Source organism: Lactuca virosa, chromosome 7 (genome assembly GCF_052849685.1).
Source record: "Lactuca virosa cultivar CGN04683 chromosome 7, Lactuca_virosa_CGN04683_v6, whole genome shotgun sequence".
Taxonomy (NCBI): domain Eukaryota; kingdom Viridiplantae; phylum Streptophyta; class Magnoliopsida; order Asterales; family Asteraceae; genus Lactuca; species Lactuca virosa.
In genome coordinates this window covers 245,272,723-245,285,551 of record NC_136432.1, presented here as the reverse complement: position 1 = coordinate 245,285,551, position 12,829 = coordinate 245,272,723, and the positions used below count along the sequence as shown (strand labels likewise).

Sequence of the window (12,829 nt, the reverse complement as noted above, 5' to 3'; positions counted from 1 at the left end):
ACGTGAATGGGGAACGACAACTTTAAATTTAGTGGCAGCAACATGATCTCAGCAATCAACAATACCAGCAATACTGGAACAAAAACAAAGTACTAACATAAATTTCTATAAAAGAAGTGATGTGTTATGCACCCGCGCAAAGCGGTGACGGCAAATAATTTCTTTAGGCGCTATTTTTCTTTTACAAAATTATTATGTCTAAAGATAGTAGATGTCTAACACAATAGAATCCAACTCTGACGTTTGTTGTGACATGATACATCAGATAATCGATAAAAAAATAGTCTAAAGCGGCATAGGTTGTACTTAAAAGTAGCCAAAAATTACAACATAAAAAGATCTATATTAATTTAGTTGAATTATATACTAAAGGTATAAATTGTAGATTGACAGAAAGTTAATAAATAATAAAGCCTAATATTTTATTATTATATATATATTAAAGTTATGAAAAGTTTTAACAGTAAACAACCCATTTTTTTTGTTTAATTTGGCCCTCCAACTTATGTTGATTGCTTCTGTCAGGTCCCTACGTTTTGCTGTATTTGTCACATTTTGCTGTATTTGTGGACCAGGGTACCGTTCCAGGGTTGGTTACTTCACCTGACTTTGGTTCGTCTGATTTATCCACCGCCTCAAATCTTCCCGATCCTTCCATCGTCCTTCTGCTTCTTTATCGGGGTTAACTCAACTGTCCACCGCCTCAGATGAAGACCTCGAAGATTCGTATGCCCTCTATTCCCTCCACCATCGGCGATTAAAGGGTTTGATTGGGGTAAGTGCTACCTCTGACGGTCTCCGATTTATTGCCTGCTTCCGCCTCCAGCGACACTGGCTTCGCCACAGCGTCCGCCATCAATACTGTTCCCACCTGACTCCTCCAACTGGTGCTCCCATTCATCGACCCCACCTTCTCATCTTCGATTGTGGGTGCAGCGCTGGAGACAGTAATACCTTCTGTTCGTCACTATTTTTACTTTTGTTTCTCTTTAGGGCTCGAATACTTCCCCAACCTTACTACAGCCACTGGAGTTGTGAATTGTGACCGGTGTTGTGAATTGTGATTCTCAACTCTGTTTTGTTTCATGTTTTCAGGTTTGGTTTGTACTGAAACTTTTGTTTGATATTTCTCAACGATTGGTCTCATACTGCAATCAGGAGACACACCCACAGGCATATTCCACCATAGTTAAGAAGCAGCGCTGTTAGTGCCGATGGTGTTGTGATTTTCCAATTAACAGCCCTAAAACTTCTTATTTTATGCCATATATCAACCTTGAAGGTAAATCTTTGATTTTTATGTTGCATTTATGAATTACACTACATGCTTATTTCAAAATTTCTGCAAAAGTAGCCCAAGATGATTTCTATAGGTGTTAAATATTGCTGGTATCAAAATATGTAAGAAGATCCATGGATACTTGCTTCAAAGCAACTGTTATCTACAGAAAAATCAAAGGTTGGTGGGTCTCATAAGAAAGTAAGTTATCATCAATTTTTGTGTTTATAATTTTATTAGAGTTACATTACCCATCTCACCTATTCTATTCTCCATACCTTTCATCGGTTTCCATTTCCAAAAATCCATTCATTGGGTTTATTCTTTCCTCTATTATCCTATCTTTGACTAGGTTGATTATAGGGGGCATAATGAGTATAATAAATTGCTTCCTGTTATATTATGATTTTGGGCATATTTTTTTTAGTATGAGTTTTGTTATTTTATTAAATGTGTTTGATGTTGATTTCAGTTGAAGCTCCTATTGCAAAGCCTATTGTTATGCTATCAAAGCCTAATTCAGCAAAAGATAGTACATATGCAGGTAAATATGAATACCTCTAAATGAAAATATTTTGTTTATGTTTATGGATTTGTCATAAAATGAAACTGCAGAGTCAGTTTTTTCTTATTTATTAGATAATATAATTATTAGTGCTGTTATGTTGTTGGTTTCACTTTTAACCTTTTTTTTTCAATGTCTGACAGGTAGGTGATGATTATTTGAAAGATCTTCTTGCAAACAAGGTAAAATACCTTTCGTTTATTTGTAATCAAGTCCATTGACTTTGTTACCATTTGATGTCCTTAAGTTGTAAAGTTCTTTTTTCTGATTAACAGATATGTCTTTAAGTTGTAAAGTTCTTTTTTGAGTTTCAGTGTCGTTTTTTTGTCATTAGGATGGACGTAGGGGTAATATTGGAAACCACAACAATAATATCCAACACACTATTGTGTTGTTTCTAATTATGACACAAGTTTGAATTTTTTGCGACAAATGGTTAACTGTGGTGTTTTACATGCATTACAGGTTGTTCATCGCTTCTTGATGAAGTCTTTTACTTAGACGAGCTTCATAAATTGAGAATCAAGAAAGAATTCAGTAAGTTTCCATCTTTTAACCGGTTACAGTTTTAATTGCTTTTCAATTCTCATTAATGTTAATTTATTGTATTTATATTATCATGAGTACATTGTAACACTCGTGTTTCTAGCCTAGGCATTAATATTAAAGTGATAGTCTAGGTTAACCTTTGTAACTCATTTTGAAGAAATGAAAAAAAAGAATTATGTGAATTCTATGTGTTTTATGTGTTTTATGCTTAATTACTAGAAGTTAATTAATTAAGAATAAAAATGAGCGTCAAAAATTAAATTTTAGATAAAGCCGATATCTATTAAGAAAGTTGTAGTGGTCGTGACAAGGATTACGGATATATAAAGAATGCCGAAATCCGAGTTATAACGAAGAAGTTATGACCTGTCGAAGTTTCACGACAAAACCGGCTCGGTGCTGAATGTCGTAAAAAGTGAGTTTTCGATAAACTACTTTTTAGCCTTAGTGATCTAAACGAAACTCGTAGTGTTGTTCGTTAAACCGAGAAGTTCGATAAAAAGAACGCCCAAATCTGACTTCGTATGAGGAAGTTATGATTTTTCAAAGTTTCAGCTTAGCAGTAGACAGCTAAAAACTCGAATTTTAGATCGAGTGATTTTTAGCTGACACGACCTAAACGATAATCGAAGGTCTTGTAAATAGTAGCACAACGGTAAAAAGTCTGACGAAAACGGACGTCGGATGAAGAAGTTATGAATTTTTAACGGATTTCCTATCCCGGTCTGTTAAAAATAATAATCTAAAAATTAAAGTCAAAATTAGCCGACGAAGTCTAAACGGAAGTTGTAGAGCGTAATTTTACCTACGCGTGCATATAAAGAAAGTCAAAAACGGAGCTCGTATGCGAAAGTTATGGATTTTAGAAGTTTTTGCATAAAAACCGAGAAAATTCGCATAGTCACGAGTTGCCACGTCACCCTCGCCTCGCATGTGCCACGTATCCGAAATGGTGAGTCATGCGAAGCCACGTGTCGGATTCTGATTTGACCGATGGGAGGCCCAATCCGAACCTCGCACGCCACGACTCCGAGCCTCGCATATGGACTGCGAGTCCGCGGTCCAATCAGCAACCGCCACCGAGGCCCTCGCACGTGCTGCCATCTGCGCACCCTCGTCTGCGGACCCCACCACCAGAACCGACTTCGGACCAGTAGACCTCGGTCCAGTAGGAGGATGCCAGCAAGCCTTCGCAGGTGCGAGCCTCGTGCGAGCCTTCCCCTACGAGCTCCGGATCAGCGACGCGTGGCCTCTTCTCAACGATTGGATCAGGAGCTTCGGCCCCTATAAATAGGGGGGTGCGAGACCTCCCGGGGGTATTTTGAAAACTTATCATTTTTAGCCCCTTTCTCCATATTTCTTTCATATTATCATCCCCCGAAGCCCCGGTATCAATTATAAGCCCCGGAATACGCCACGAAGTGCCCGTGAAGCCCGTAAAATTTATCTTTTCGGTTTCGAAGCCCGACTTTTGCAGAGCCCGGTTTCTCAATAAAACTCCCGGTTTTATTAGAAACGAACGTTTTAGGAAACGAATTGCTGCCCGATTATCATCAAAACAAGTGAGTGTATTTACTTTCAATTTACACATAGATATGAAGTATTTACTTTAAAATACGTGTTATGTGTAAATATGTTAATTGTTTATTTGAGGTGACTGTTGAATTGATGTTTTATACAAGTTTTAAACTGTATATGTATTTTATCTACAAATATGTTGGGTAAAACATGGGTAGACAATATAGTCGGTGGGTGTTAAAAATGATGAGAGGCCTCAGTGTCGGTGTTGTTGTTGGTGTTATCGTTGTAGTCGTCTAGCGGAGTATAGATGACGATCACGGACCTTTCTAGACAGTCCAGTGGTACACTAGCAAGTTCGCAACTTGTAGGTGTTGATGAACTAAATGTTCATTGGTGTACTCCAATCCCCCTCATGGTTGCCTTTAGGACATGTATGGCTGAGGAGTCCCCTTAGCAGTAGTGTCCAACCCGATGATATTCTTTAGGTTAAGTCCCTTGTTTTAGGTGTTTAGGGACGTAAAGTGAGGGCAACGGGAATGGGAAATCAGGGTTATTGTTGATTGGTGAACTTAGTATGTTATTATTATTGTGGGTTGAAAACCCTATATGCTCACCAGGCTCCCAAGCCTGACCCACTCAGCTTTTTATGATTACAGGTAGTGGACCCCGAGCATAGTCGGAGGACGATGAGAGATTTTTTATTATAGGCCAGTAGTTGTAAATAACTGTTGAAAGGCTTATAATGTCTTGTTTATGCTTTTGATCTGTATCGGAACATGACATCCCGAGTTTTGATATATATATGGGAAATATATACATTTTTAAAGAAGGGTTTTGATAAACTTTTATCATATGTTGTTTGAGGACCAATTCCGCAACATCTTTTGAAAAGATTTCTCTAATTTTATTTTAAAAAGCATAAATTAAATCGGTCTTTTCTGGCCGAGAAATTAGGGGATGTCACATACATGTTGAACAATGGAGGTGATTTGGGATAAGTCATATAATTTTTTTTTTGTGTCGTTTTTGACCAGCTTATAAGAAAAACTAATTGTAGGAGGTAAAATGGTTGAATGAGATAAGTCAAAGTTATATGGTTTATTAAAAAATTTGTTACATCGTAAATGTGTTTCAAATATAATAACTTCTATATATTTGTTCAGGCTCCATGAATAACATTTTCATGATCTATTGGCATTTGGCAGTTGCCTCTAACATAATTACAAATTAGATCATGAATAACATTTTCATGATCTATTGGCATTTGGCAGTTGCCTCTAACATAATTACAAATTAGATCATCGAAACGAATAATCATTATCTTGCCTTCTCTTTTTGGAATTATTAATTCTATTTAAGAACAAACAGTTCGTTTGCAGAAACATGTGTTAATAACTAATTAAGTTAAAACAGCTTAGGAACTAAAATAATGAAAAGAGAGATATAATAAGATGTGAGTCACATACAACTGGCCCATCTCATAATCATTCATAGATATATTTTTATTTCAATTAGGTAACAGATTTAATTTTTTCCTCAAATTTCTAATTGTTTCAGCATTAGTTTAGTATTCGATTTTGCCTCTTCTTATTGTTTCAAAATACGAAAAACAATATTTTTTTTGTTGTAATTTTCCTTTTTAATAATCATACATACATGTCTTTAATAGGTAATTTAGTAATTATATATTTGGTCCAAATGATGGCATGTTTAATTTGTAGGCCAAATTACATAAAAACCACTTTATTCACCGTCTCATTTTAGACCAACATAGACTGCTCTCTAAAGCCTCATAATCTATGAGAAGATGAAGCCACAACTGCGAGGTAAGGTTCATGTCCACAAATTGTTTATCCCTCAGTCGTTTTTTATTTTTGTTAAATTTTTTTAAGCTTTACAACTTTATATGGATTTTTCATTTTACTTTCGGTTGATTCTATGAACAGCTTCAGTTTATAATTTGTATTTCAGTTTGATGGAATGAATCTTTCATTTGGTTAACTTAGCAGACCATTTATAAAAAAACAATGTTATATATTTAGGTTAAAAATGGAAGAAATACTTTTTGTATTTAAATGAGCAGTTGTTGCATATTAACCTCTACTATTATGACATTTTATATGCATCAGTGTATATAAGTCTGGACAAAATGCATTTATGTGGATTAGTTTATTTATTTATAACTTTGCTCATAAAAAAAACTTGAAACTCAGGAATTGGAGATTCCGACTCCGCTTTTGTTGTTGTTTTGTACTGCTGTTTTTTACCGGAAGCAAAGTGATAGAAAGTGTAATGGACAGGTTTCAAACTGATTTATAAAAACAAGAGTTCCTCTATGGAATCTAAAGGTGGAAGAAAGGAACAAAGAGGTACCCTTTCTGAATCTTTTTTTATATAAATTAAACTTATCTTTATTTGATTCAATATAAAAAAAGTAAATAGATGCTATTGGCTCTCAGGGATGAAGCGTATATTGATTCAACCATAGGAGATGGAGGGGCAGATTCGGAATCTGAGGACAACAATTCAATCACTTCACATCCACTATCTCTTGCGCTTCTTAAAGATGAAAATGATGGTTTGCTGTATGGTAACATTACATTCCTTTTTTATTTTTTATTAATCGATGATGTAATAAATTCATTTATAATAAATAATTTTTTTAATAAATGATATTACAGCAACAACATTGGACTTCTCCTGCAATGGAATCAACATTACATGCAGCAAATAAAACAAGCATTAAAAATGGCACGTGACCTTGCTGATGTGTATTTTTCAAAAGCATTGCATGATGTCAATATACCGAGGGCCATATTGTTTAAATGAGTCTCCATAATAAATTACCCATTGGAATTTGAAGACCTTATAATGGTATTATTGAAACATATAACATTTTACTTTAATTCTAATGTTAGGTGCATGATTTGATCATTCAAGGAAATGAAATTGAAGAAGACTGGTGAGGGATGGGGTAAGTATGAAGATGTTCTTTCTGTATTTATTGTAAATTGCATTGTACTTTCATTTAAAATTACTTGGATATAAGATTGTATTTTCATTGTTTTCGAAAATCTATTCAAATATAGCATTGTACTTCTTTTAATAGTATGATCTATCATTGCATTTCCATTCATCTGATTGATGGAAAATTACACACAATAGCAACATGCTTTAATTTCGTTACCAATTTATGCAATGTACTTCATTATTTGTCTCACAAAACGAATACATTCCGCCCCGCGCATTGTGCGGGTAACCCTTCTAGTTACCATTAATATAGTTTGTATTTAATGCAAAGTTTTAGATTACTAAACAATTTTCAATAAAACCTAATCTTTTATCACCATCGTATACCAAAAAAATAGTTGATGTCTACCAAAGTTAGATCATTGTACAAATCTTAAGTTATGATATCCAACTTATAACACGGAGGTCTGGAAAAAAATTGATTTTCCCTTCTTTAAGATTTTTAGAGATAATTAAGTACAAATGACTTTATGATATAAATGATCACTATGTTGCAAGCATATAATAATTATACAAGATATCCATATAGTTTATTTATTCATGAAAACTACAAGAAAACTACAAAAAAATATTAATACTTCCACTTAGAAAGGACCAAAAGACTCCAGGGGTAAAATCGTCCAAAATATAAGCTCAGCAACTTGTCCAGCCAAGCATATAACCTCTGCTATCACTTTCAAAATCACTTCATCATATGCTCTAGTAAAGGATGTGCTTTTCTAGAACAAATATGTTGAGTATTTCAAACTCTTATAACACCTGTAATATATGCCATCCATTATTTAGATTAATCTTCAAAATTAGCCAATAACAAAAAATGCTAAACTGAGTCAACGACAAAAAGGCAATGCATAACACCAACTGTGTGTATCCCCGATATCATAAACAAATCACTTTTAAATCAGCATTTAACAAAGATACTTTTTAATAATAAAAATAAATTAATAAAGACTAATATGAAGAATAATGGATCATTTCATGTTTATGTGTATGCCTGATATCATGAACAAATCACAACCCTTCCCTTTGAAAATTGTAGATGGGTGATTTAACCCTTTATTAGTTTCCTACAAGAAATAAAATAATCAATTAGCAAAACCAACATCATTTAGGGTGCTGATCCAATTATAGTAAAATAACAAACCCCTAATTACTCACTATATTCATCCATCTTGAATTGTAATACCTCGTTTATTATTGGAGCTTTCCCATATTAGTAGTATATTGCACATCTTGGCAATAAAACCTATTGGCTTTCAAAGCACCTGTAATATGAATATGCAAGATGCATCTTCATATCCACTTATGTCATATAACTCATAAACAAAGAACTTCATCATATAATTGATAATCAAAGGAACAAATATGAGGAGGGAAAAGGCACAACATATCATTCCTTGTCAATTTTTTTTTGATTTTTTGAGTAGTAGACAGTCAAACATCCACAAAAAAGTGGGATTCATGTCCCGAAGAAGCAAATACCTGTGTGTACAAAGAAGAATCATATCATACAGAAAAAAAAGCCAAAAAAACAAAAACTTAAGGCACCATTTGAGAAGGAGAAATCAAAAATCAAGAACGGTATAAACCAAGAGTACAAATAAACAATATATTCGAAGAGGGAACATCAAAAGAAACGTGCTACCTGGTCAAAATTTTCAGAGGAATACATGACCATTGGAGACAATGTTGGTACACCTGTACGTTAAAAAAAATATAATTATCCCATACCTAAGTATGGCCAAAAAAAACCTTGTTAAGAGAGGTATATCAAAAATAAAGATTTGTATATGTTATAAGAACCAGATAACATCTGTTCAGTTTTGAAGAGGGATGTTACCTAATTAAACATTTCTTAAAATCCATATGTTTGGTGAAGCACGGTTTAGAGCAGGCCAAGAACATTCTTTTCCTCTTGGAAGAGCAAGCCTTGCACTTCGTTGTTTAGATATCAATTGTGTTATTATAATATTTGCAATAATTTCACTATCCTTCTAGATGTTGTTTTTTTGAAGTTATTTTCTTTAGGGATTAGATTTTTATACAGATTTCTAGTTAAACTAGTGAATTTGAAATTGGAATATGGAATTAAAAACAAAATTTTTCAAGCATATTAAAGGGAGCCGAGTGATTACAATGGAAAAGTAAAAAGAAAGAAAATAAATATATAGATAATCCAAAAGAGAAGGACAATACCTGGAAATTGGTTGAAGGCGAAGACTCCATGGCGGTGGATGGTTGAGGGTGCAGTAGGCACCACCGCTATCATTTTCCTTTAAAACACAAAAAGAAAAACATTGAAATTCAAAAGATAAAAAAACTAATATACGATCCAAAAAATTCAGTGAACAAGCCATATGATTCTTTTTTATGTTGAATCGAACAAAACCGAATATGGTGGAAGCAACAACGGAGGTAATGACAACATCAGGAGAGGGGCATCAGGAAACTCATGGTTACGGTGTCGGAGATTGAAGAGAGTAAGGAGGGAGATGGAAGACATTTGGGAGAAACAGCGAACGAAGATGTATGGAGGATTTTAGGGTTTTCCACTAAGACCTTAAGTTACAAATAAGATTCGCGTGTATAAATTTGCATTACAAGCTTAATAAGATTATACATGTTGTTATAATAATTGTACCTCTTAATTTTCATGAAACATCAAATATGTTTTACATAATAGTAAATATATATATATATATATATATATATATATATATATATATATATATATATATATATATATATAAGGGTTCAACTGAGAAAAAAAAAATTGAAAATGAGGGAATGAATCTGGGTCATTCATTTCAAATTATTTGGTTAAACGCTACAGTGTACCGGGCTGACAGAACAGGTCATATTCATATATAAATACGTATATGGTTATGTATATTCATTTATGAATATATATATATATATATATATATATATATATATATATATATATATATATATATATATATATATATATATATATATATATATATATATATAGGGGATGGTTCATGTGAGAACAACTATTAAAGTGAGAACACGAGGACAACTAATAGCCATTAGATTAAAAATATTTAAGGCTTAGATTCATTTACGTAAGATTGAGGTATTCCTTGATGATTAATGTATTCCAACATATTCCATACTGATTAAAACGCATAGGAGATAAAGAAAGGGAAAAAGGTAAATCTAATAGGAGTTAAAGAAAGGTAAGTGTATCAGTTGTCAAACAAACGCGATAATCATTACCGTAAAATCCTCCCACCTTATTCTCCTCCGTTTTCAAGGACCGGGTTAACCTTCAATAAATTTTCCAAGAAATTAGTTTCCTTTGGTTCCCGGCATCACAGAACTTACAAAAAAAGTCCAAGAATGAGGGAAATAGGATGGAAATCCAAGTTTACCAACACAACAGATGATGCAATTGACCTTGAAGAAGTCGATGTTTTGTGTATTCAATCAGGTAATATCTATTAAAAATTTTAATTTTATCTTTAAACTGTTAGTGAAATTAGGGTTTTCTATAACGAGTTTTCTTAGTTAAACTGGTGAGTACAAAGTATTTGAATGTGAACTAAAGAAAATCTTTAATTTTGATGCTAAACTATTAGAGAAATTACAGTTTTCTGAAAGTAGGGTTTTCTTGTGAAACAGCGGTTTATAAAAGTTTTGTGTTTTATTCTGGTATGACGTTTCTTCCATTTTCACAAGTTTTTATGCCAGTTAGTAAATGTAGTTACTGAGAAGTTTGTGATAATGGGGATGATGATTCATATGTAATTGTTAATTTATTTGTTTAGTAAGTTGAATAGTAAGGTAAAAGGTACAGAACCTATTCATATAGGAATGGTTTGTTTATATATATATATATATATATATATATATATATATATATATATATATATATATATATATATATATTGTGTTGAATAATTAACGTATGAATGCTATTCTGATAGGAAAAATGGTATTTTTAATGAAGTGTTTTGAAGTAATTGAATTACAAAGGAGGACCTTGTTAGATATCAATAAAGCTAATTAGAATGAAGATTTTTAAATAGAATATATAGAATTTGCATATGAATATGTTTATTCTAAAGTGAATGTTAATTGGAATGCATATATATATATATATATATATATATATATATATATATATATATATATATATATAACTGTTAGTGCATATATGAATGAAGATGATTCTAAATTAAAGGTGGCATTGAGAATTGTTATGTAGTAATTATGGTTTTTTGTGTACTGGAAAATCCCATTATGATGTGTTATGAGGTGGAATTTATGTTAATGTAGAAAGTAAATATACGTGTTGATAAAACAAAAGAATTCTATTGTGACTAAGTTGTATGATATTATGTTTTACTGTAATCTATAACGAGTTGTTATTATGTGTACTTTAGTTTAAGCGATAAAATGAAAGGTGAATGTTTATCAAAAAGGATAATAGTTATACTATGTGTAGTGGCTGATGGTTATAAATTTTCAGGATCATCAAGTATTCAGTAATTGGTGACAACATGTTGGGGAAAAAGTAAAAAGGTGATGGGAGAAACTGCATGTGGAAAGGTGAATGTGGAGTATAAAGGGAATGGTAAAGAAACATGTATCAGGGAGTTGGAAAACAAGAAGAATGAAGAAAAGGATGACATAAGTGATGATGACTTTGTTGAGATTAATAAAAAGCTTAAGATTGAGAAGAAAGATAACAAAATGAAAAGGAAACGGTTGGAAATGAATGTTGAGGAAAAACTCATACTTGGAAATAAGGTATGTAACAAGGAGTTGGAAAACTTGGAATTTATTTTGTTAAACTTATTTTAGTTATGGAATGATGAACGTGTTTGAATATTATTTAATGGCATAAGTTATTATAGTAGTAATGTATGTAAAATGTTACTTATTACATGTACGTGAAGATTGTGCTTGCAGAATATCTTTTATGCAAATGGAAAATGCAATTGATAAATGAGTGATGCTTTAATCTAGAAATGTAATGGGATTAGGCTGATGTAGAATGTATGTATAAATGCAATGGAAATAAAAAATGAATTGTCCATTCATATTGGAATGTAAATAGTGTGAGATTTTTGATGCACATGTGGTAATGGAAAAGTAGATGATATTAGTCATAATAAAGATCTAACTATTAAATTAAGGTGAAGTTAGTTAATGGAAATTAATAGAAGGATGAAATTATAATGAAATAATGCAAGTAAAATGATTGTTGTGTTGAAACATAAATTGTGTGATAAGTTGACATGAACTCGTTTGTTAATAACATTTATTTTTAGATTAATGGGTGTAAGTGATAAAGTAAAACTAGTGTAATAGTTCACACATGTTGGTCAAAAGGTGTGATGTGTTTACATTTAACACATAGGACGTGGAATGTTAAGTGAGAGTTAAACTAAAATATGACGGTATGCTAGTGTCGAAAAGATGAGTGGGGAGCTATAAATTCAGTATAGAATGTCTGAAAACGAAATGTTTTTTTAGCATACGAATGAGTTAAGAAACACCCTTTGGAAGTAGAGTAAACATTGTTGAATAGTGGTATGATAAACGCATAATATAATGTGATTAAAAAATGCATGCTTTTAAACTTAATAAAACTATGGATTCAAGATTTAAAAGTATTATATGGCGAATAAACAAATTGAATAAACATTCCAGATTAAATATAAAAAGGAGATGAATAAGAAATATTAGAAAAAAATGTCTGGAAGACTAAAAGGCAAATAAACAAAGGAAAAAGATAAATCGTGTCAGCTCTTCTTTGAATCTTACTCCTTTTTGGATCCAAAGTATCAACAACGGTAGATGTATTTCGTAAACCTTTGCATGTTACATACAAAATATTTGAGCTTAAAAAT

The 12,829-nt window shown here is 32.3% G+C and overlaps 1 long non-coding RNA gene across 24 annotated transcripts; it reads left to right on the top strand.

The window, feature by feature from the left end:
- The first annotated feature begins 575 nt into the window (after nt 1-575).
- On the top strand, nt 576-7,020 carry LOC145124230 (uncharacterized). Of its 24 annotated transcripts, none has more exons than XR_013715529.1 (10): nt 578-947; nt 1,096-1,480; nt 1,752-1,823; nt 1,988-2,026; nt 2,310-2,381; nt 5,636-5,740; nt 6,128-6,283; nt 6,357-6,499; nt 6,596-6,665; nt 6,833-7,020. It is a non-coding gene; the product is annotated as an uncharacterized LOC145124230 (long non-coding RNA). The 24 variants fall into 24 exon arrangements; XR_013715542.1 differs by having other exon boundaries at nt 583-947; nt 1,096-1,282; nt 1,374-1,480; nt 6,374-6,504; nt 6,596-7,020; XR_013715538.1 differs by having other exon boundaries at nt 583-947; nt 1,096-1,282; nt 1,355-1,480; nt 6,374-6,504; nt 6,596-7,020.
- The last annotated feature ends 5,809 nt before the right edge of the window (nt 7,021-12,829 follow it).